Source organism: Schistocerca gregaria, chromosome 1 (assembly GCF_023897955.1).
Source record: "Schistocerca gregaria isolate iqSchGreg1 chromosome 1, iqSchGreg1.2, whole genome shotgun sequence".
NCBI lineage: Eukaryota > Metazoa > Arthropoda > Insecta > Orthoptera > Acrididae > Schistocerca > Schistocerca gregaria.
In genome coordinates, this window is record NC_064920.1 from 535156169 (window position 1) to 535181100 (window position 24932).

The 24932-nt window shown below is 43.8% G+C and overlaps 1 protein-coding gene across 1 annotated transcript in view; it reads left to right on the forward strand.

Moving 5' to 3' along the window:
* Window positions 1-2722: 2722 nt before the first annotated feature.
* LOC126355265 (lazarillo protein) overlaps window positions 2723-24932 on the forward strand; it is a 53915-nt gene continuing 31705 nt past the window's right edge. The window contains exon 1 of the mRNA XM_050005556.1: window positions 2723-2991. The gene's annotated coding sequence lies outside the window, so the exon portion shown is untranslated. The remainder of the gene's footprint in view (window positions 2992-24932) is intronic.

Consider the following 24932-nt stretch of genomic DNA (forward strand, 5'->3'; position numbering starts at 1 on the left):
TGAAGGGATCGACATCGAACTTCAACGCATGTCATTTGATGTCCGCTACGACCTAACACAAAAAAAAATGAAGGCACATTCGGTCAGAGGGTTAGCTGCCCTCTATAATGAAAAACTAAGTGAATGGATTGACGATGAACTTGAACGGATGTAGAGGGACGTCTACGCCGAACAAATGCAACGAACACTAAGGAATACAAGAGAACATTTTTTTTAAAAAAATGTTAGCGTTCGCGCTACGTAATACGAACGAATACGTGGCAATGAATGGACTCTTGCTCAAGTTAAATTTTTAATCTAAACTTTTTTTCATCACTGGTCATATTATTTAATTTATATGACAGTAGAGAGCTAATATAATTAAAAAAAACTGCATTTGCTTGAAGTTTTAGTGAATTTTCAAAATTTGACTACTTACTATTTTCAATTAAATTTATTTACTAGAAAAACCTTCATAACTATAGACAAGTAAATGAAGAAACGTGCAGAGTTTTCCTGAAAATGCACAAGTGTCATACTCTGCTGCAGACACAGAGGCTGCTCCATTTTAACAGTTACCCTGCGTAACGGTGAGACGTTGCTAATGTAGCAAGAACCAACGGTGTAGGTGCAAAAATTTTTAATATCACAATATTTACACTTGTACTACAAAAACGAAGGTCTGAGTGGGAGTCGAACCGTCTGAAGGAACTCGAATATCAACCAACTTTTTCTGTTTTCTTATAAATCTCATTTTGTTCGTTGTTGCCCGAACACTCTGAGCTACGGTGCTGACTATAAACCACTTGACCACCATGAGCTCTAACGTCCGGCTCCTATGCAGAGCTGCATCAGTTACAATATAAATGCGTAAGACTTCTCTTGCAGATTTCCTTGGTGTTGCCAGAGTAGAGCACCTTATTACATGTTCGTTGCGTTGTTTTAGTGGCCAACTAAAGGTGTACAAAGTTTGAAGTAAATCCGTGACCCCAACGTCGTGGCCTCCACCCGTAAGATTATAGTTTTTAATTAAGACACCTTTTTCTCTGTGATACAATTTTGATCAAATAAAGTCTGTATGTTGTCCCGAGCTATATTCAAGTAACCTGTGAAAACCTCATGAAAATTCGTCTAGTGGGTTTGGAGACTTTTTTTTAAATAGTCTTATTTATTGTGTTACACTCTGTGCATCATCTACTATCAGTTTCTGACAAATATTTTTAATGTATACACATTACAGTTTCACAGTTTTATTACTAGTATGGTCATATAAATCAACGTTTGATATTCAAAAGGGGTAAATTTCACCTTCAGCTCTTCCAGTTCCCAGATACCTCCGTATCCCATTTCTTTGCGAATTCATTCTTCCTGACTAACATCTTAAACTTCAACCTACTCTTCATCATTGCTATATTGTGATTTGAGTCTATATCTGCTCCTGGGTATGCCTTATCATCCACTATCTCATTTCGGAATCTCTGTCTGATCATGATGTAATGTAACTGAAATCGTACCGTATCACCGGATCACCCGAACTTTTCCAAATATACCTCCTCCTCTTGCGATTCTCGAATAGAGTATTCGCTATTACTAACTCAAATTTATTAGAGAATTCTCATTCCTTGTCCAAAGCCCGCACTATGATGTCACTTTTTCTTGTACTGGTTCCCCTACAACTTCATTCAAATCCCCCATGACTATTAGATTTTCATGTCCCTTTATGGACTGCGTTACCCTTTCCATATCCTCATATAATTCATCTTCATCACGCAACGTCGGCATGTATACCTGAACAGTCTGAAGAAGATCTGAAGATAAGTGGAAGAGCTGAAGATAAGTGGTACTGTGAGAAGTACCGCCTACCATGCACTTTGCAGTGGTTTGAAAAATATCGATGCAGCAAATGGGATCAAAATACAATAATAATTATTTCTTTTGACGATTGTTTTATCAAAATGTGGATGACGAGGGTATGGCTGGTGCTAAGACAACGATGACGATGTTTCTGGCAAATACGGCGATGTCAGCTCCCAGTAAATCGTGTGTAGCTGGGAAGTAAGTGTGGAGGCGTGTTTGTAAAAGTATAAAACATGAAGGTATTTAAGAAATGAACAGCGATATTGTCATTCAAACCGTTGGAGTTGCATCTATCCGTTTGGTTTGGAGCCGCCCGCGAACTACACAACCTGTGTGGATCTAGTTTTGAGTTTCTCTTTGGCTGTATAGAGATGGGGCCCCTCCACGCCCGCACCAACGTGGTGACCAAACCAAAAGTTCTACTGTGACCTCCGTCAACATGTTAATTATCTAGTAAGTGGATCACGTCTGGGTAAGACTACGCAATAACACGGTCCATCAAGTGATAGATAGTGGACGAAACGCGAGTGAGGGTAGCAATTTGAAGAGCAGAGGGAAAAAAGTGCCAAGGCTCTGCGACAGCGGGATGGGTAGTAAGAGCAGTAGTGGCTTATTAGCTGCGATAGTTCCTGCAAGGTTGGATTTGTCAGTATGGGTATCATGCATCATTACCGTGGCAAGGGATGGCGATGTATCCCAGTTGCTGCAGCCGCTACATTCCTGGAACAATCAAGATCGTTATACAGTAGTGGGAGATCGGCCATAGATCATGTGATTTTTCAACCATTTGAAACTTCGCCGAGTAATTGAAAGTTTCAGTTTTCTGTTATCGGCATATCCGACGAGGAAAGTAAAAAGCACGTGACGCGCAGTCATCCGGACTACGCACTTAGTGTCAAGACTTGGCGCCTGGTCGATGACAGGCGCCAGTCGACCAGACTTCCGACCCGGGCCGGCTCGATCCGACGCGACCCGACCTGCTCCGACGGTCGCACCTCGGCCTGCGCGCCCCTCAGTCGCGCTCCGGAAGCCACAGGTGCAGCACGTGTCGTGCAACTGGTGCCACCTCAGCGGATCCGACGGCCGCCACGCCCGCCCGCGGGAACACTGCTAAAGCGCACAAGACACCGACCGACTTCAGACCGCTCTGCCACCGTAAGTTTCCGAAGGCTGGGCTACTTCAGCCAGTGACTAATGCAAGCTTACGTTCTGTCTGTAATAGCTTATGGTTAAAATGTTGTCTGTGCCGTTCCAGTCATTACACAGTACGTGGAAGAAACTATTTTTTTATTATAAAATATGTTCCTTTACTTTCCTTCCATTCAGGAATGGAAGGTGTTAAGACTGTATGCCTACATACTTGTTTATTAACGTAATTTGGACACATTTGTAGTATGCAAACCACTGTGAAGTGCATGATTGAGGGTATTTCACACTGTACAACTCATTACGGCTTTTCGCAGCTCCATTCACGTATAGAGCGCGGGAAGAAGACAGTTGAAATATTTCTGTGTGTGTATTATATTGTTTTAGATCCCTAAGGGAGCGATGTTTATACGAATGCAATATATTCCTAAATTCCTCATTTAAAGTAGGTTAAGAAATTCTTTAAGTGGGCCATCACGGCATAGCTTACGTCTATCTTCAAGCGTCTGCCAGTTGAGCTCTCTCAGCATTTTCGTGACACTTTCCAGTGCGTGAGACGAACGCGCGATCATTCGTACTGCTCTTCTCTGTATCCTTTCAGTATACCCGGTTAGTCCTGTTTGGTACGGGTCTCACACACTTGAGCAATATACTGGGACACCGCGAATATTTCGCATGTATTCTCCTTCTTGGTCTGATTGCATTTCCCTATTAATGTACAAATGAACCGCAGCCTGACACCTGCTTTGACTACAACTGAGCGTATGAGAGCTTTCCATTTCGTGTCCCTATAAATTGGTAGCCCAAGTATTTGTATGAGTTCACAGATATCAAACTGATTCAAATGGCACTGAGCACTATGGGACTTAACTTCTAAGATCATCAGTCCCCCAGAACTTAGAACTACTTAAACCTAACTAACCTAAGGACATCACACACATCCATGCCCGAGGCAGGATTCGAACCTGCGACCGTAGCGGTCGCGCGGTTCCAGACTGTAGCGCTTAGAACCGCTCGGCCACACAATCCGGCATGACAGATAATCAGTTGTGACTCGCTGATATTCTAGTCAAAGGATACAACTTTTTTCCGTTTCGCAAAGCGTTCAGTTTTACGTTTCTGAAGATTTAGAACAAGTTGCGAGTCTTTGCTCCACTTTGAATATTTATCAAGTCTCACTGATTATTTGTGCTTCTTCTTCAAAAATGTTTCAAATGGCTTTGAGCACTATGCGACTTAACTTCTCAGGTCATCAGTCGCCTAGAACTTAGAACTAATTAAACCTAACTAACCTAAGGACATCACACACATCCATGCCCTTGGCAGGATTCGATCCTGCGACCGTAGCGGTCGCTCGGTTCCAGACTGCAGTGCCGAGAACCGCACGGTCACTCCCGCCGGCTACTTCTTCGAGACAGCGCATCATTATAGATAACTGCATCATTTGCGAAAGTGAGAGTTTACTGGTCATTAATACACAACACGGACAATAAGGGTTCCAGCACACTTCCCTGCAGGACACATTTCTACACCTGTCGATGTGTCTCCATTCAAGATAACTTGCTGCCCCCTACTTACCAAAAAGTTCTCAATTTAGCCTCAAATTTCACTTGATACCCCATACAACTGTACTATTGTTCATAAACTTGGATCTGATGTTGACTTATATTCCTTTCGGAAACCGAGGAATACTGAATCTGACTGCCTGGTCCATGACTTTGTGTGTCATCTGAGAAAAATGCGAGATAGGTTTCACATGATCTGTGCTTTCGGAATCCATGCAGGTTGTCATGGAGGAAGTCCTTCCGTACGAGATACCTCATTACGTTTGAGCTCAGGATACGTTCTAATATTCTACTACGGGTGGATTTCAAAGACACTGAACGGTAGTTTTGTGCGCCACTTGTGCTACCGTTCTTTGCGTAGACGGGCGTGACCTGCGCTTTCTTCCAGCTATTGGGCATGATTCTTATATTCGAGAGATGTACTTAATAGTTGAAAGAGGGGCTAACAAAGCAGCAATTTGAGTACAGAATCTCATAGGCATTCCATCACGCTCTAGAGCTTTGTTTAGTTTTCGAGAACTGCCGTAACAGCATGTAAAGGACGCTGCATGACTTCTTTGAAAAATATCAAGTAACAGAATCTCTTTACCGGTGGGAATATTTCGAACAAAACTCCATTTTTAAACTTCCTATCAGATTAAAACTTTGTACAAGAGCGAGACTCGAACTCGAGACCTTTGCCTTTCGCTGGAAAGTGCTCTACCGACTGAGCTACCCAAGCACGCCTCACGCCCCGTGTTCATAGCTTTACTCCCTCCAGTACCTCGTCTCCTAGCTTCCAAACTTCACAGAAGCTCTCCAGCGAAACATGCAGAACTGACAGACGAGGTACTGGAGGGAGTAAAGCTGTGAGGACGGGGCGTGAGTCGTGCTTGGGTAGCTCAGTCGGTAGAGAACTTTCCAGCGAAAGGCAAAGATCCAGAGTTCGAGTCTCGGTCCAGCACACAGTTTTAATCAGCCAGGAAGTTTCCTATCAGGACATACTCCGCTGTAGCGTGAAAACTTCATTCTTAAAACTGCATTTTGCTTGTAATTTTTCATAAGTTAAAATTTTTGTCAAGTGGTTCGCTGACTCTAAGATTAATGGTAATTAACTTTGCAATTTTAATTTGTGCTGTATTCTTTTTATTTTTTGCGAGTTCATTGGGTGTAGCACCTAGAGTTCGTGCCACGAGAAGACACTGACTCACATTCGAGCGGACATTGGTTCAAACCATGCCGAGGCATCCACATTTCGTTTTTCTTTTTTCTTTTTTTTTTTCCTAAAATCGTCAAAGACAGAAGCCATGATGATTCGTTTGATAAAGTTACGAGGGATTTCTTTCCGTTTCTAATGATCCTAGCGTCGACAGAAGGATAAACTAATTTTCGTTAATGTGGTAGTGAAGAAAGTTCTAGACTCGCATTTGATAGCTGGGTTGAAATTTGCGGCTGGCTATTCGGGTATAGTTTCTGGCTGGTTTCGTTGAATGCCTTACGGGGAGTTTGAGGCAGTTTGTCCTCGGCCACGGTCGATTTCTTCCAGTTGCAATCTTTCCCAATTCAGATCGCCTTCCATCTCCATTGAAATATCTCCGGAGATTCTGAGCTCTCAATTTCATAGATTCCTTTCGCTTCCTGCAGACACTGGGAGCGCGCAACTTTATTACCCTTTGTTTGGTTGCGTAACTGTTATTGAGAAAGAGAAGATAAATTGACGAAGCCATTATGAGAAGTAAACCATACGTTAGAATGTGTTCTCCGCGAAATATTTAGCTGGTGTCATTAGAAACACGTAGCGTAAGGCCACACGTGAATAAAGTGTATCTCCCATTCGTCGGTCGGACCAGCGCATCGTTGCGAATGGCGTCACAGGATGTTCTGTGTGCGCTGCTCAGGAAGCAGTTCACGGTTCCCGACAACAGGCTGTTGCAACTTCGGTGGAGTGCTGACTACTCATCTAACTTCCCGTTTGGAATAAACGTACCAACCGTCCGCAACTGTACGTTTACCGAGAGAGATGGCATAACGGATAGCACACTGGACTCTTATTCGGGAGGACGACGGTTTAAATTCGCGTCTGATCACCCAGATTTAGGAATTCCGTAATTTCCCTAAATAACTCCACGAAAATGCGGGAACCATTGCTTTGAAAAGATACGACCAATTTTCTTCCCCAACCTTGAAACAATGCGAGTTTGTGTGCAGTCTCTAATGACCTCGATGTTGCGGGACTGTAAATCCTAATCTTAGTTACGTTCTGGAAGAGGTACCTGTGATGTTCTATAGAGACGATGCGAAAGAACTTGCTTATCTTCTAGAATCAGTTTATCGTATGTTACTGGAGCAGAGAAGGGTATCTAGCGACTGAAAATAAGCGCAACTCCTTCCCTTCTTCAATAAAGATTGTCGAGCAGGCGCGCATAATTATAAGTCTACGTCGCTGACGTTTTTAGACCTGCGGAACGCGTTTTGTGCGCACGGGTTATGACGTTCTTGCAGAACGAAAATCTCCTCCAAAACTTGGCCAGGTACGAGCAGGACTCCCTCACTGAGGGTTTCTTACAAACCTGATTATGTATCTAGACATTGCATCCATTCCAGGAATCGAGAATCGTCGCGATTTTTGCCTGTTATCGACACTGTTGCTGACAAGATATTGGTCCTAGGGATCTCAGGACTTTCGAGAATGTTTTACTTCGACGTTGGACTACAAATAACAAAAGAAGTACTTTTTTGTGCGATATAATTACAAATTAACAACTTTCAGATGCTTTCCCTTTACTCGTACTGAGAAAACGTTCTTCTTGCCAAATTTTATGATTATACGTCAAGGGGAAGTGCCCTATACGTTTTAATGAGTGAGTTTGCAAGCATCAAAATATATTATATAAATGAACTAATCTTTTGACTGCGTCAACTTCGACACTTAATTTTTTTTTTTTTGTTTTGCTTCTAGAGCACTATAGGCCTCAGTATGTGACATGAATTTAAACTTGATACGTCTACTCACTCCTGAGAGAAAGTGGTGTTAAAGATGGAGGAACAGAGAGTCGGATAACAAATGACAAATATTTTTTTTTCCGTGTGATGTAATTAAAAGTTAACAGTTTCGGATTTTCCTCTTTACTTGTGCTGTGTAACCTTCCATCTTGACAAATTTCATGATTCTAGACGAACGGGGTATAACTGTAGGTTTTGATGATTGAATTCGCGAATATAAAACTATGACATAAATAGCCGTGTCTCTTAACTGTATTGACCCAGAAGATAGTTATTTCGCCAAGGTGCATAGACCTTACTACGTGATACAAATTTCAACTTGATATGTCTAACTACTACAGAGAAAATGGCGGCTTAACAGAGGGACGGCAGGCAGTCAAATAACAAACGTCGGTTCTTTTTCGCGTGATTTAAATAAAAATTAACAATTTTCGGATGTTTCCCTTTGGTTTTAGTGTGAAACTTTGCTTCTTCGTAAATTTCATGGTTCTACATGAACGGGAAGTACGCTATAGACTTCTATGACTGAGTTTGTCTTGTCTTTTGATTGCACTGACTTAGAAGGTTCACTTCTTTACATCGCCAAGGAATCGTAGACATCAAGATGTGAAGCAATTTTGAACTTCATGCGTTACCTGAGGAAAAGGGTTCTGAACAGTCGGACAGGCAGGCAGGCGTACGGACGGACAACGAAGTGGTTCTTTAACGGTTACGTTTTCACCGATAGAAGTACGGATCCCTAAAAATCAACATCTTACGAAAATGAGTTAGTTCTCTCCGTTCATGGGATCCAGAGAAACGTAGACAAAAGGACTTAGTTTCATGCCGTGTTTATTGAGTTCGGGCAGCCATTCCACAGTTCCCACACAATCGTTTAATGAGAAGAATACGAGTATACCGAGTATCGGACCAGAGTTGTGACTGCAAACAGGACTTGTTGCAGATAGAACTCAACATGTCGTTCTCAACGGAACAAAACCGATGGATGCAACGGTAATTTCGGGAGTACTCCAATGGATGGCTGTACGGCTCTATAAACTACCACTTATATTCAGAATGAGATTTCCACTCTGCAGCGGAGTGTGCACTGATGTGAAACTTCCTAGCAGATTAAAACTGTGTGCCGGACGGAGACTCGAACTCGGGACCTTTGCCTTTCGCGGGCAAGTGCTCTACCAACTGAGCTACCAAAGCACAACTCACGCCCAGTCCTCACACCTTTACTTCCGCCAGTACCTCGTCTCTGGAAGGTAGGCGACGAGATAATGGCGGAAGTAAAGCTGTGAGTACAGGGCGTGAGTTGTGCTTGGGTATCTCAATTGGTAGAGCACTTGCCCGCGAATGGCAAAGGTCCCGAGTTCGAGTCTCGGTCCGGCACGCAGTTTTAATCTGCCAGGAAGTTTCATACCACTTATATTAATAATGTAATAACCCAGTGGAGAAAGTTGGAATCTCCGTGTGGCTATTCGCTAACGAATTTTCTATAAGAAGATTGCAACACATGCAGAGTAAGGAAATGCAGGAATCCGTCCAGAGGAGTGACGGACGATAGGTGTAGGGGTTGGCAGTTGACTCTGAACCAAAATAAATGCAACGCTTTGCACGCAAATAGGCGAAGGGGTCCGCTACTGTCCGATTACACTTTTGCCACAAATCAGTGTAAACTACAACTACCGTAAAACCTAAACAAAAGTGGAATAACCACTTAAAACAACTTGTACGAATACCAGATGCCAGCCTGCGATTCATTGGGAGAATCTTAAGGATGTGTAATTCATCAACGAAATAAGTGACTTAGTCTAGCTTCCCGTACCAACCTAAAGTGGAATAACCACCTAAAACAAATTGTGGGAATAATAGATGCCAGCTTGCGATTCATTGGGAGAATCTTTAAGAAGTGTAATTCATCCACAAAATAAGTGAGTTAATGTGGGTGCCCTTACCCAGGTGGACTAATGGAGGAAATAGACAGATCGAACGAAGAGCGGTGCGTTTCGTCACGGCATCGTTTAGTCGGTGCGAGTGCGTTACGGAGATGCTCAACCCGCCCCAGTGCATCGTGGAGTTGACTGTTGAAATTTCATCAAGAGCGTACGTCCCAACAAGAGTCTAGCACCATATTACTTCTTCCTGTATACGGCTCCCAAAATGATCACGAAGATCAAATCAGGAATTTTATGTGGTACCGAACTTTCGGCATTCGTCCCACACGTCATTAGCGAATGGAACGGAAAGTGGTGAACCAACAGCGGTACCAAAAGTACCCTCCGCCACACACCTTAAGCCATCTTTCGGAGTATGCAGGTGGGTGTAAACGTAAAAGTGTAAGAAACAAAGAGGAACTGTTAATTCGCAGAAACACTAGCTACATACAATGTCACGTTGAAACTTTCAAATAGAAAGTGTGGAATAGCCTAGTCATGTCTGCGATTTTTAATATTATTTCGGTGGTTCCTGTGGACCTACATACGCTGCATACTCGTTCCTGATGAAAATTTTAACTTATCTGCTACTGACTAGTTATGCGGGTTTGTATAGTAACTTCCGCTCCACCCCATAGCTTACAGTAGAGTTGGCAGATTTCCCTTATTTTACGGGGTCTCCCGCATTTTACCCACGTTTTGGTCCTGTCTCCCGTTTTTTCGACGTACCTCTCATATTTTACTGGTTTTCCCGTATTTTACCCATCTAACGTATTTCATGTTTTTCCTCGTGTTTCATAAAGTTTTATTTATTTGTGCTAATATTTCAGTACGTATGATACATTTCGCGTAGCTATGATTCTAAGGAAGCTGTTGTAATTAAAAAAATTTAACGACCATGTACAGAGACGAATTCTTGTTAATTTTCAGCTTCAGAGAACACTCATTATTCGTGTACATTTTATGTACAGTTGCATATAACTGCCTCCTAAAGGTAGAAAATGCTGATAATTCCACAGTCGGCCTATTCCAATACGTCCCGTATTTTCAGCTTGAAAACCTGGTATCCCTAGTTTATACTGTAATGAAAGTTCTTTGTTCCTTCAGACACAAAAATAATATATAACTTTGTCGCACTTTATTCAGCGAGTGAACCATAAGAAAAAGTTTAGATTGTAGCATTTAAAAGAATGAAAACGTTCTGGAAAGAGAAAAGGAATCAATTCCAAAACTCCTTTGTACAGTTTCCGCTTCAGTTTCGAAATGTCAGCGGAATGACGAAAAAGGTTTAATAGCTAGTGATCATATGAATAGCATTCTGCAGTGCACTTCATGCCAGGGACATAAAAAAAGGAAAACCAGTCATATCTTTAGCCTCATTACAAAACCCGCTTTAAACTGTGAAGCTCATGTCACAAGCACCTGAAAAGCATCAGTTGCAGTTTTCTCGATCTCTTAATCTGTCTTGCCGCTTTTGTGGCTTAGTATATCCACGTCCCGCTTTTGTAGCTTCGTGTATCCGCAATGAGACGTTCAGTTTTGACAATAAATAGGATAAGAGTTTCTAAGAAATGGAAGGCCAAAAATATTTTCTTCGGTGAAGCGTCGTTGCGAAGTCCACACGCCAAGAATCATCCACTACGTCGTGAGTTACGTTTTAGAGTATCCGTGCTAACGCGCAAGTCATGTTCAGCTACTCAGCCTTGAGTAATTCCATGTCAGTATCTAGCAAGGTAGAAGACACGTCTTCAGATACAAGAAATGTGAGTCCCCTAACATGTGGTCATACGCCACGACTGTTTGTTTCTAATGCCTGGTCCTCTTGTTTGAGGCGTGGTACAGTACAACATAGTATGCAAAACATCTGCAGGAAAAGTAGGCTCTTCTCTTTAAACCACTTAAGCGCTATCGTCTGTTTACAAAGACAGCGCTGGCGTAAACTGGTACTGTAGGACGGGAACAGAGAGAACGTAATTTTTAATTGCCTTAATTGTCGCATGAATCTCTTAATATACATTGATGTACAAAATCAAAGCAGCAGACCACTATTTCCCCGGCCTTTGCCTAATTCACAATATAATCATACAAGCTGTTCACAGATATCCGTACGATCTTGTTCTGCACGGAAGATGGCATTCCCGTCAAGGGGCAACCATGGCAGCGATGACGTCAGGGTTCCTATCAAATCTACATCTACATCCATACTCCGCAAGTCACCTGACGGTGTGTGGCCGAGGGTACCTTGAGTATCTCTATTGGTTCTCCCTTCTATTCCAGTCTCGTATTGTTCGTTGAAAGAAAGATTGTCGGTATGCCTTTTTGTGGGGGGTCTAATCTCTCTGATTTTTCCTCGTGGTCTCTTCGCGAGATATACGTAGGATGGAGCAATATACTGCTTGACTCCTCGGTGAAGGTATGTTCTCGAAACTTCAACAAAAGCCCGTACCGAGCTACTGAACGTCTCTCTTGCAGAGTTTTCCACTGGAGTTTATTATCATCCCCGTAACGCTTTCGCGATTACTAAATGATCCTGTAACGAAGCGCGCTGCTCTCCGTTGGATCTTCTCTATCTCTTCTATCAACCCTATCTGGTACGGATCCCACACCGGTGAACAGTATTCAAGCAGTGGGCGAACAAGTGTACTGTAATCTACCTGCCGGCCTCGGTGGTCTCGCGGTTCTAGGCGCGCAGTCCGGAACCGTGCGACTGCTACGGTCGCAGGTTCGAATCCTGCCTCGGGCATGGATGTGTGTGATGTCCTTAGGTTAGTTAGGTTTAAGTAGTTCTAAGTTCTGGAGGACTAATGACCACAACAGTTGAGTCCCATAGTGCTCAGAGCCGTCTGAACCATTTTTTTGTAATCTACTTCCTTTGATTTCACACTGCATATCCTTAGGATTCTTCCAATGAATCTCAGTCTGCCATCTGTTTACCGACGATTAATTTTATATGGTCATTCCATTTTGAATCACTTCTATTGTCTACTCCCAGATAATTTATAGAATTAACTGCTTCCAGTTGCTGACCTGCTATATTGTAACTAAATGATAAATGGTCTTTCTTTCTATGTATTCGCAGCACATTAAACTTGTCTACATTGAGATTCAATTGCCATTCCCTGCACCATGCGTCAATTCGTTGAAGATCCTCCTGCATTTCAGTACAATTTTCCATTGTTACAACCTCTACATGTACTACAGCATCATCCGCAAAATGTTTCAGTGAATTTCCGCTGTTATCCACAAGGTCATTTACATATATTGTGGGGTAGAGTTGTCGGGTAGTCTCACATCTAGAATCGCTGTGTGCACAGTCGCAGACGGTACCGTACGGTACAGAAGAGACACCTACCTCGGTGGGGCCATAGGAAAAATGGAAGCTGGACAGTCGCAAACTGATGTGGCTCCATGGTTTAATTTGAATCGTTCTGTTGTTTCTCGGATGTGGCGACAGTTTATAGAGAACAAAAGCATAACCGGAAGACCAGGGTAGGGCTGACCACTTGTGACATCAGAGAGATAGGATTGTTGTTTGGCTGTAAAGGCATAGCGGTACCGAGTTCGTACTGCTCGGCAACTGGCATCTGACCTTGCAGCATCCACTGGACGTGTTGTATGGAGACGAGCGGTGTACAGAAGGCTTCGGGAGAGTGACCTTCATTGTCAGGGACCTGCTGTACGTGTACCTTTAACGCGTCTTCACAGAATAAATCGTCTAGAGTGGAGTCGTCAACAAGCCACGTGGATGGTCGCCACAATGGGCCAATTTTACTTTTTGGAAATGAGTCCCGATTTGCTCTGGAGAGTGATTTTCTACGTATTTGAATCTGGAGGGAACTTAGAACACGATTTCGGGTCCAAACGGTGTGGAAAGAGACCGATATCGAGGAAGATTCCTCATGATGTGAACAGAGAATATTCTGGCTGCTCGAACACCTCTTCATGAAATTGTACTGGTGAATCGGCAGAGTTTAATCGCTGCTAATTTATAGGTGCTGTGGACCCAGATCTCGTATTCATGGTCGACAATGCTCGACCTCGTAGAGCACGGGTGCTTGATGTTTTCTTGGAAACTGAAGATATTGCACACATAGCGTGACCTGATCGCTCTCCAGATTTTAATCCCATAGAACATGTCTGGGATACACTAGAAAGACGGGCTGCATCACATCAACATCCACCCACCATTCTACAAGACTTTCGAGCAGCTCTGCAAGAAGAATGGGCGTTATTGCTTCAACATGAGATTGATGACATCATTCGCAGCATGGCCCGTCTATGTTACAATGGTGGTCACACCCTGTGCTGAGCACGTTAACCAGTTGTCGGAATGTGTGTGCAAATCCGTTGAAAAAAAAAAACTAACAACATTTTTGTCTACTGTTATGCATGTCGCAGTTGTTAATGTTCTTTATTTTGCACATTGTTTCTACTTTACTGTTACCTACTTATACTGTTTTGTGGTAAAACAAACACAACATTCCAAAATTTCCGTTTGTTGCTTTAATTTTGGACACCAGTGTATGTGGCTGTAAGTAGTGGGACCTGCATGGTTCCATCCAGTCACTGGACTGTCACATCCGACAACTGTCGAATCAACTACAGGTGCAAAAAGAATACAAAGCTCGTCGTGCTAAAGGTAATTTTAGACCAGATTCAATGGAAGAATCGCCACTTGCCAAATTGGGCTGACCAAGGTGAGTGTGTCTAAGTAGACTGTACTACAATATACGCACACAATTCTTCACAAAACCTCAAGTGAAAGGAATCAAAAAAGCATGTTCCATTTTCCACGCAAGCCAAAATTTATAGCCACCAATACTTTTCCGTCGCTCACAGCACGTCAGTAGATAAAGCAGCTTTAATCAAAAGTAAAGTGATCACAATATGCAGATTTTATGGGAGAGCTAAATCTCAACGAAGCACATGGCACGCAAAATGCACGAAGTGAAAGAGAGTTGTTACTCTGCAAACATGGTAGTTCGTCCGGATTTGTCCAGCAGGACTACAATAGTGACATCAGTTTTCTGTCACAGGCCTACTTGGCAAACGTAAAGAGAACCTGGCATGTTGTCCCTTGTATGTATCTGCAGCGTATTCCCCAGGGAAGCGTCCTGGGACCTCTACTGTTCCTGATCTATATAAATGACCTGGGTGACAATCTGAGCAGTTCTCTTAGACTGTTCGCAGATGATGCTGTAATTTACCGTCTAGTAAGGTCATCCGAAGACCAGTATCGGTTGCAAAGCTATTTAGAAAAGATTGCTGTATGGTGTGTCAGGTGGCAGTTGACGCTAAATAACGATAAGTGTGAGATGATCCACATGAGTTCCAAAAGAAATCCGTTGGAATTCGATTACTCGATAAATAGTACAATTCTCAAGGCTGTCAATTCAACTAAGTACCTGGATGTTAAAATTACGAACAACTTCAGTTGGAAGGACCACATAGATAATATTGTCGGGAAGGCGAGCCAAAGGTTGCGTTTCATTGGCAGGACACTTAGTAGATGCAACAAGTCCACTAAAGAGACAGCTTACACTACACTCGTTCGTCCTCTGTTAGAATATTGCTGCGCGGTGTGGGATCCTTACCAGGTGGGATTGACGGAGGACATCGAAAGGGTGCAAAAAAGGGCAGCTCGTTTTGTATTATCACGTTATAGGGGAGAGAGTGTGGCAGATATGATACACGAGTTGGGATGGAATTCATTACAGCATAGACGTTTTTCGTCGCGGCGAGACGTTTTTACGAAATTTCTGTCACCAACTTTCTCTTCCGAATGCGAAAATATTTTGTTGAGCCCAACCTACATGGGTAGGAATGATCATCAAAATAAAATAAGAGAAATCAGAGCTCGAACAGAAAGGTTTAGGTGTTCGTTTTTCCCGCTCGCTGTTCGGGTGTGGAATAGTACAGAGATAGAATGATTGTGGTTCGATGAACCCTCTGCCAAGCACTTAAATGTGAATTGCAGAGTAGTCATGTAGATGTAGAACCGGGAAGTCTTCAATGTGGTTTTGTGTTCTGTTTTCAGAGATCGTTTGCATAAAGAACAAACCATTGGTCAAACAGAACAAATACGGATAACAAATTTTTATCTGCAGATTCTATACTTTCTTGAAGCGATACTCCATAAAATTTCATGGTAACTTTTTGACGCTTACAAAAACGCACGCGCGAGGAAGTGTGTGTGTTTAATGGTGAAGTAAGGGAAACTGAGCGGTTCCTTGTGTCTCTACTCTAATAGCAAACCGTTTGTTAATGTGCTCAGTATGGGTATGTGACCACCTCTGGCAGCAGTACAGGCCTGACAACGACAGACCATGCTGTGAATGATGTCATCAATCTCCTGTTGAGGCAATAACGCCCATTCTTCTTCCAGAGCTGCTCGATAGTCTTCTAGAGTGGTTGGTTCAAATGGCTCTGAGCACTATGGGACTTGACTTCTGAGGCCATCAGTCCCCTAGAACTTAGAACTACTTAAACGTAACTAACCTAAGGACAACACACACATCCATGCCCGAGGAAGGATTCGAACCTGCGACCGTATCGGTCGCGCGGTTCCAGACTGCAGCGCCTAGAACCGCTCGCCCTCTCCGGCCGGCAGAGTGGTTGGTGGATGCTGGCGTTATGCAACCCGATTTCCTACTGCATCCCAGACATGCTCTGTGGCATTAAAATCGGGAGAGCGATCGGGTCACGTCATGTGCGCAGTATCTTATGTTTCCAAGAAAACATCAAGCACCCGTGTTCTATGTGGTCGAGAACTGTCGTCCATGAGTACGAGACCTGGCTCCACAGCATACATTGTCACGCCGAAAAGAATGTTTGATACGTTGTCTGATAACCATTTCTATCTACTAATGTAAAGCAACTACGAAAGAAGTTGCCAGTGTACCGGTGATAACACAGCGGTCAGTAAAGGGGAAGGTACGTCCGTATGACTGTTCAGTGTCCCGTAGCATCTAGCGGCCGAAGATCGTTGTGACAGCGCTGAAGTTCATCTTCTCTGCGAAGGCTGTAGCTTGTAAAACTCTTTCGCGACTCTAAGTCATGATAGATTCTCTACGAAAAAAATCACATATAGAACAACTGCTTGATTAATGAAAGCTATGAATATTCACTACTGGTGTGTGGAGCTCACTAAAATTTAGCCAGTCTGAATTATTGCAATAAACATTCAGAGAACCTGCTCTGCAGATTCTAAGAACCACGTGCGTAAAACGCAGAGGCCATAGTATGTAAAGAGTAGCACAGCCCATTCAGATGGAAGAAACATTTAAAGTTAAAAGGTCGAGCGACATTTAGGTCCTATTGAAAGGAGATAGTTCAGGGTTTTCTTTAAGCGTTTTGGGGTTGGTCGGACACTTCCCAAAGTCGGGTCCCAGAGTAGTATTAGTACCTCATTACACTAGGTCTTTCCTAAGATGCTGCAATCGCGAATCGAAGGGATTAATACTGGTGGAAGGTGCCAACTGATTACACCACTGATTTCTTGCAGAACCTGAATGTGCTAACAAATCTGCTTCAGTTCCACATCCTAACTGGTATACATTACATAATACGGGCACCACCCTTTCGTACGAGTTTATTTCTTATGTGCTGGGTATTCGCTGCCTGGTTGCTGAACACACATTAACAAAGAACAATGAAAACTCAAAGCGAGTCGGTTTGGAACTTTTCAAAAATTCTACAAATGCAACGTTGGAGAGAAAAATGCCACGCTATCAGACAAGTGATTAGGTACGAGTGAGTAGCTTAAAATAGCACCATTAGTCACAGGCTTGAGTCAGAACTAGTGAGTCAGATACACAGGCTTAACAACGGCAGAAGGGGGAGCTAAAGGGGTTACACGTCACAAAAAGGATTAGTCATCACATTAACACACACGTTTACGTAGCATTCACCGAATATTCGAAGAATATTCGTTGAAGTCATCACAATGCTTCGATTCCGCCCATCTCCCGAGTCCTATTTGTAAAATTGTATTCTGCCTGCCTGATAACATCTTATAGTGCAGCTGTGTTTAAATAAATTCTTAGGCCAGAATATAGCGGTGAGAACGATCTGCTGTGGCAGCTGTTGAAGTGTCTCAGAATTCTTATACTTGTAATCTGTACCTATATCCCATGGAATTTGCCGTTAGTAGCGTGGATTCGTTCAAAAGGAACTCCAGCGTTCGCTCAGTGAACGAAACAGGAAATCGAATAGCGTTTTGATAACAATTGCTTAAGCACTATATGCGCGAGGAATTCTGTTCTACCGACGTCAGTGGTTAACGTTACATTTAGAATTTAGTCAAAGCTTCCTTGAGACTCGCTCCTTGTATTCCGTGAAAGAGTCAACCGTGTGTTACATCCAACTACAACATACGGTTTTCACTTGAAGTTTTCTTAACCGTTTCAAGTAAACTGCTTCTTTAATATAACGAGGATTGTTCGTTTTCCATTTTTGTTGCCGTGCTACATGTTTAGTTTCTAAGAAGTTACCATTCAAATCTTTTGCCCTGCCTGATAAGAAAGTGAAACACCCATAAAGGGAGGAGAAGACGAAATGGAGCTCCACGGCTGGATAGGCTTATGTTACTGCAGTGCTTGCAAAATCGAGTCACATTCCCAAAGAACTTGGCAGTATGAGTCTAGTCATAAGTTTCATACACGAACAGCATTTGACCGGCGTTGCCTGGTAAAACGTTGTTGTGATGCCTCGTTTAAGGCGGAGAAATGCGTACCATCACGTTTCCGGCTTTGATAAAGGGCGGATTGTAGCCTATCGCGACTGCGGTTTATCGTATCGCGACATTGCTGCTCGCGTTGGTCGAGATCCAATGACTTAGCAGAATATGGAATCGGTGGGCTCCAGAGGGTAATACGAAACGCCTTGCTGGATCCCAACGGCCTCGTATCACTAGCAGTCAAGATGGCAGGCATCTTATCCGCTTGGCTGTAACGGATTGTGTAGCCACGCCTCGATCCTTGAGTCAACAGATGGGGACGTTTGCAAGACAACAACCATCTGCACGAACAGTTCGACAACGTTTGCATCAGCATGGACACTCAGCTCGGAGACCTGGCTGCGGTTACCCTTGGCGCTGCATCACAGACAGGAGCGCCTGCGTTCTGTGTACAGCATCATGATGGTCGCATCCGTGTTTGGCGACATCGCGGTGAACGCACATTGTAAGCGTGTATTCGTCATCGCCATACTGGCGTATCACCCGACGTGATGGTACACGTCTCGGTCACCTCTTGTTCGCACTGACGGCACCTTGAAAAGTGGACGTTACATTTTAGATGTGTTACGACCCGTGGCTCCAGCCTTCATTCGACCCCTGCGAAACCCTACATTTCAGCAGGATAATGCACGACCGCATGTTGCAGGTCCTGTACGGGCCTTTCTGGATACAGAAAATGTTCGACTGTTGCCCTGGCCAGCACATTCTCCAGATCTCTCACCAACTGAAAACGTCTGGTCAATGGTGGCCGAGCAACTGGCTCGTCAGAATGCGCCAGTCACTACTCTTGATGAACTGTGGTATCGTGTTGAAGCTGCATGGGCAGCTGTACCTGTACACGCCATCCAAGGTCTGTTTGACTCAATGCCCAAGCGTATCAAGGCCGTTATCCTGATTTATCAGGATCTGTGCACCGAAATTGCGTGAAAATGTAATCACATGCCAGTTTTAGTATAATATATTTGTCCAATGAATACCCGTTTATCATCTGCATTTCATCTTGGTGTAGAAATTTTAATGGCCAGTACTGTATGACGTTGCACTCCCTCTGCTGCATCCATGGATGAAGCCGTTGCATCCTCTCCTGAGGCGAGCAGGCCCACAACCGTTGTAACTGGTCCTTGATATTCTGGATGCAGTCTTTGTAACGGAGTTGACGTCCGACCCAGTCCCACACATGTTGTACAGGGGAGAGGTATGGAGTTCTTGCTGGCTATGAGAGTACTTCACCATCACGCAGACATGTTATAGAGACACGTCCCATCTGCGGACGAGAATTATCGTGTTGAAAACTGGTACCAGAATACTATAGCACGAGAAGCACGAGAGGTAACACTTGAGGACGTGCCTTTGTGCTGTAACAGTTCCCTCAGTCGCTACCAGCTGAGGCCTGAAATCACACCTCATGGCACAGCACACCATGACGCCTCGAGTAACATCGCTGTCCCTCACTAAGATATCGGTAGACTGGGATCGCTCCCCAGCAGAACAGCGCTCTACGAAAATAACGGTTTCGTTGTTTTAGTACACTTCAGAAATGACGTAGTAAATGGTAGTATTAACGGTAGAATTGGTTGTATTGGTAGGCAAAGAAACATAAATGATTGTGTAAGAAACTGGGATCGACAACTGCTCTTTGCTGTTTGTTGATTTTATTATTTTGCACATGACTGGAACCGTACGTCATTCAGTGTTAGTTCATTGTGTATTTTGTAACCTTAGAGAATATACTGAATTTTATAAGTAAAAAAATTAGTCGATCGCACAACTTCTGCGCTTTTACGCAACCAAAGCAATACGTTTTGATATAAGTACAGTTACGTGCACAACCACAAGACGTAAAGCGGGACTTATCACTGAACATAATGCTACTCCAGTCAATGAGATTCCAGGCTGAAGACGTGTCTAGAGACCCTCCGGATAATAAAGGGATACCAACGCGACAGTCGCCCACTATATGGCCCGACAGCCAGGTGTGATGGTGTGGTGCGATTTCTTTTCGTAGCAGGCCTCTTTGGCTGTCATCCGCGACACTCCTGCAGCACAGCGGCACGTCGGAGATATACTACGCCCCGTTTTATTGCCCTCCATAAGCAGGCCATCCTGGGCTTACATTTCAGCGAGATAATACTCGTCAGCAGACGGGAAGAGTTTCTGCTGCTTGTCCTTGTGTTTGTCAAACCCTGCGTTGGCCAGCGAGGTCGTCGGATCTCTCTAGAATTGAGAACGTTTGAAACATTATGGGCAGGGCTCTCCAACCATCCCGCACTTTTGACGATCTAACGCGGCAATTGGACAGAATTTGGTGCGGTATCCCTCAGGACATTCAACAACACTGTTAATCAATGCTAGCTCGTATAATTGCTTCCCTAAGGGCCAAAGGTGGACCAACGTGTTATTGACTTGCTCAGTTTGTGAAGTTCTTTCTCTTTAACTATTGATGGTTCAAATGGCTCTGAGCACTACGCGACTTAACTTCTGAGGTCATCGGTCGCCTAGGACTTAGAACTAATTAAACCTAACTAACCTAAGGACATCACACACAACCATGCGCGAAGCAGGATTCGAACCTGCGACCGGAGCGGTCGCTCGGCTCAGACTGCAGCGCCTAGAACCGCACGGCCACTCCGACCGGCTAACTATAGATCCTATTTTTATGAAATTGTTATCATATGTGTGTCTGTACATGAACATCACATCTACACATCGTCCCATCGGATAATTCCTTCGAGATACGTCGTTTTTTTTTTCTTGAGGTACGTCATAAGCTAACTTCGTTTTTTTTTTGCGATGATTCTCCTTTAATAAAGACGTACTGATTGCTGCAAACTCGGAGGTCTTAGACTGTTGCCCCTTTATAATACGGACGTAGATACGGTTTTAAACGTTAGCTAGACATTTTAATGCAACTCTACATGACTTTTCAGCGCGTATATACATTTATCACGCTAAATCTATGTATCTGTTTATGGTATTGGGATGGTAATGCTCGGTCATTGACCACACTTATTTGCCGAACTGAAGCACTTTTGCCGGCCGGAGTGGCCGAGCGGTTCTAGGTGCTACAGTCTGGAACAGCGAGACTGCTACGATCGCAGGTTCGAATCCTGCCACGGGCATGGATGTTTGTGTGATGTCCTTAGGTTAGTTAGGTTTAAGTAGTTCTAAGTTCTAGGGGACTGATGACCTCAGAAGTTAAGTTCCATAGTGCTCAGAGCCATTTGAACCATTTGAAGCACTTTTGTAAACACAATTCCACGTTTTTCTCATTGAAAAGGCGTGGAATGCCAGACAAGGAAGTATTGCAGTATAGCTCTGGGGTCGGTTTCCGCTTCCTATGTGAATGCGATCGCTGAAGTTACGTAAAGTGGCCAGCCGTTTTACCGGCTTTTCCTGCTGCCGTGCGCTTCTGACAACTGCGTGTTTCCTTTGTATCGGCTCGGCACAATGTTACTTCTGTTAACAACTGCTTACCTAACCTAGTCACGGCCTCACCTGAATTGTTTTCCCAAAGTCTCAAGTATCGAGTGCCCGTCAGCCTGCTTGTTTATCCATAGTCCTGTCTGTAAGACTTTTGGCTCTTGGCTCTACAACGCAAACGAATTTTGGTAATCATCTCTGGGAGCCTATGACTGAGAAAGCCGGTAAGTGACTGTGCTAACCCTATTTCGCTTTGAAATCAATTAGGTAGCTTGCGTGTTGCATCATCATTTGCCACAGCTGCTTCTCATTTGATCTCACGCGGTTGTTATTCGCCTTTCGAATCTCGTAATCGCACAAAATTCTAAGGAAGTCTACTGGCCTCGATCACAGAAATTGAGTTGTTGGCTAGCGTCCCTAACCAGTTTTTTGTATGTATGTCACTAAAAATGTGGTTCTTCGATACGGTATGTTCAAATACATCACAATATTTCAGTTCACTGAAATAAATAACAATTAGTGACAATGAATAATGAATATATTGGACCATCAGCTGTTTTATTGAAACCCTTAAGAATCAACCGGTTTCGGTGTTAGATCATCATCAAGCGATAGAACGTTAAAAACAATTAAAGTAAACAATTGTGTTATGCGTGATGAATTTCAGTATAGTAAATTCTGCACAGGACAGTTATGGGGCACTCAGTAGTGATATCAGATGACAGCAGTTAACAAGAGTCCGCAGCTCGTGGTCGTGCGGTAGCGTTCTAGCTTCCCACGCCCGGGTTCTCTGGTTCCATTACCGGCGGGGTCAGGGATTTTCTCTGCCTCGTGATGACTGGGTGGTGTGTGCTGTCTTTACGTTAGTTAGGTTTAAGTAGTTCTACGTTCTAGGGGACTGATGACTATAGATGTTAAGTCCCATAGTGCTCAGAGCCATTTGAACCGTTTTTGAGTTAACAGGACAGTATATACACTAATGAGAAGGCTATAAAAGCAAGTACGATCATGGTACAAACACTGAACTGTCTTTGGGGACCTCTTCCCTAGTGTTCTAAATTAGTGCAAAAATAGTATTGAAGGCCTAAAATATGCGATCTGAAGGCGTTTTGGTGATGTGTAGCAGTCCGTCACAATCAAGAAAAAATTCGTAATTAAAAAGAAAGTTCAGATATGCATTGAATTGAAAACAAACTTCACGTAGTCATTCATAAGCTCAATGCACGTAAAAGAAAAACTTTGAACTACTGAACACAAATAGCCTTCTCTATGTATAAAATACAATGTCCCGACCGACTAACTCACTCACTGCCTCATCATCTGACAGCCCAAACCGCTAAGGAAAGAAACCTGAAATTTTCCGAGGGTGTTGATTTTATACTGTAGGCGCCGTTTGAGAAAGGATTTTTTAATACTCCATCCCAAAGAGGGTGAAACAGAGGATGAAATATTTTTTGACATATTTGTTGCTCTAAAGGCAATTTGAAGCTCTACCTAAGAAGATTGTCATCTAGTTTCTCTGTCAGAAATAAAGAAGTAACTTTTTCGGCATTTTTGGAACTTAACTCCTGTAGGGTCAAAGTTTGTTTTGAAAATAAATCATTATTGAAGAGCTCCTTAGGTACTTTAAGGCTACATCTATGAAAATTGCCATTTGACTTCCACAGTTGGAATTTTTGGAAATTCAGCGAGTAGGAGGGTAAAATATTATGTGAAACTTTTTTAAAGTAAACCATTATTAAAGAACTTCTAAAACATTTTAAAGATACATCTTTGAAAATTGGTATTTGAGTGCTTGGATGGAAATGAAAAAAAAAAACGTTTCAGTGTTTATCGAAATTTAACCTCCCCAAAGGGAGAGAGATTGGGAATGAAAATTTTATAAAATTATTTCATTATGAGAGAATTTCCAAAGTTAAATCAATGAAAATATACATTAGGCTTCTCTGCTGGAAATAAAAAAATACGTGTTTCATTATGTTTGGAAATTCAACCCCAAGGGGGTGAAATAGGGGATGGAATATTTTAAGAAAATATTTCGTTTTCAAGAAAACAAAAAAAAATCTAAATGTATAAAAAGTTGTATTTCACTTTTGAATTAGACATAAAGAAATACACTCCTGGAAATTGAAATAAGAACACCGTGAATTCATTGTCCCAGGAAGGGGAAACTTTATTGACACATTCCTGGGGTCAGATACATCACATGATCACACTGACAGAACCACAGGCACATAGACACAGGCAACAGAGCATGCACAATGTCGTCACTAGTACAGTGTATATCCACTTTTCGCAGCAATGCAGGCTGCTATTCTCCCATGGAGACGATCGTAGAAATGCTGGATGTAGTCCTGTGGAACGGCTTGCCATGCTATTTCCACGTGGCGCCTCAGTTGGACCAGCGTTCGTGCTGGACGTGCTGACCGCGTGAGACGACGCTTCATCCAGTCGCAAACATGCTCAATGGGGGACAGATCCGGAGATCTTGCTGGCCAGGGTAGTTGACTTACACCTTCTAGAGCACGTTGGGTGGCACGGGATACATGCGGACGTGCATTGTCCTGTTGAAACAGCGAGTTCCCTTGCCGGTCTAGGAATGGCAGAACGATGGGTTCGATGACGATTTGGATGTACCGTGCACTATTCAGTGTCCCCTCGACGATCACCAGAGGTGTACGGCCAGCCAGAACGATGGGTTCGATGACGACTTGGATGTACCGTGCACTATTAAGTGTCCCCTCGACGATCACCAGAGGTGTACGGCCAGTGTAGGAGATCGCTCCCCACACCATGATGCCGGGTGTTGGCCCTGTGTGCCTCGGTCGTATGCAGTCCTGATTGTGGCGCTGACCTGCACGGCGCCAAACACGCATACCACCATCATTGGCACCAAGGCAGAAGCGACTCTCATCGCTGAAGACGACACGTCTCCATTCGTCCCTCCATTCACGCCTGTCGCGACACCACTGGAGGCGGGCTGCACGATGTTGGGGCGTGAGCGGAAGACGGCCTAACGGTGTGCGGGACCATAGCCCAGCTTCAGGGAGACGGTTGCGAATGGTCCTCGCCGATACCCCAGGAGCAACAGTGTCCCTAATTTGCTGGGAAGTGGCGGTGCGGTCCCCTACGGCACTGCGTAGGATCCTACGGTCTTGGCGTGCATCCGTGCATCGCTGCGGTCCGGTCCCAGGTCGACGGGCACGTGCACCTCCGCCGACCACTGGCGACAACATCGATGTACTGTGGAGACCTCACGCCCCACGTGTTGAGCAATTCGGCGGTACATCCACCCGGCCTCCCGCATGCCCACTATACGCCCTC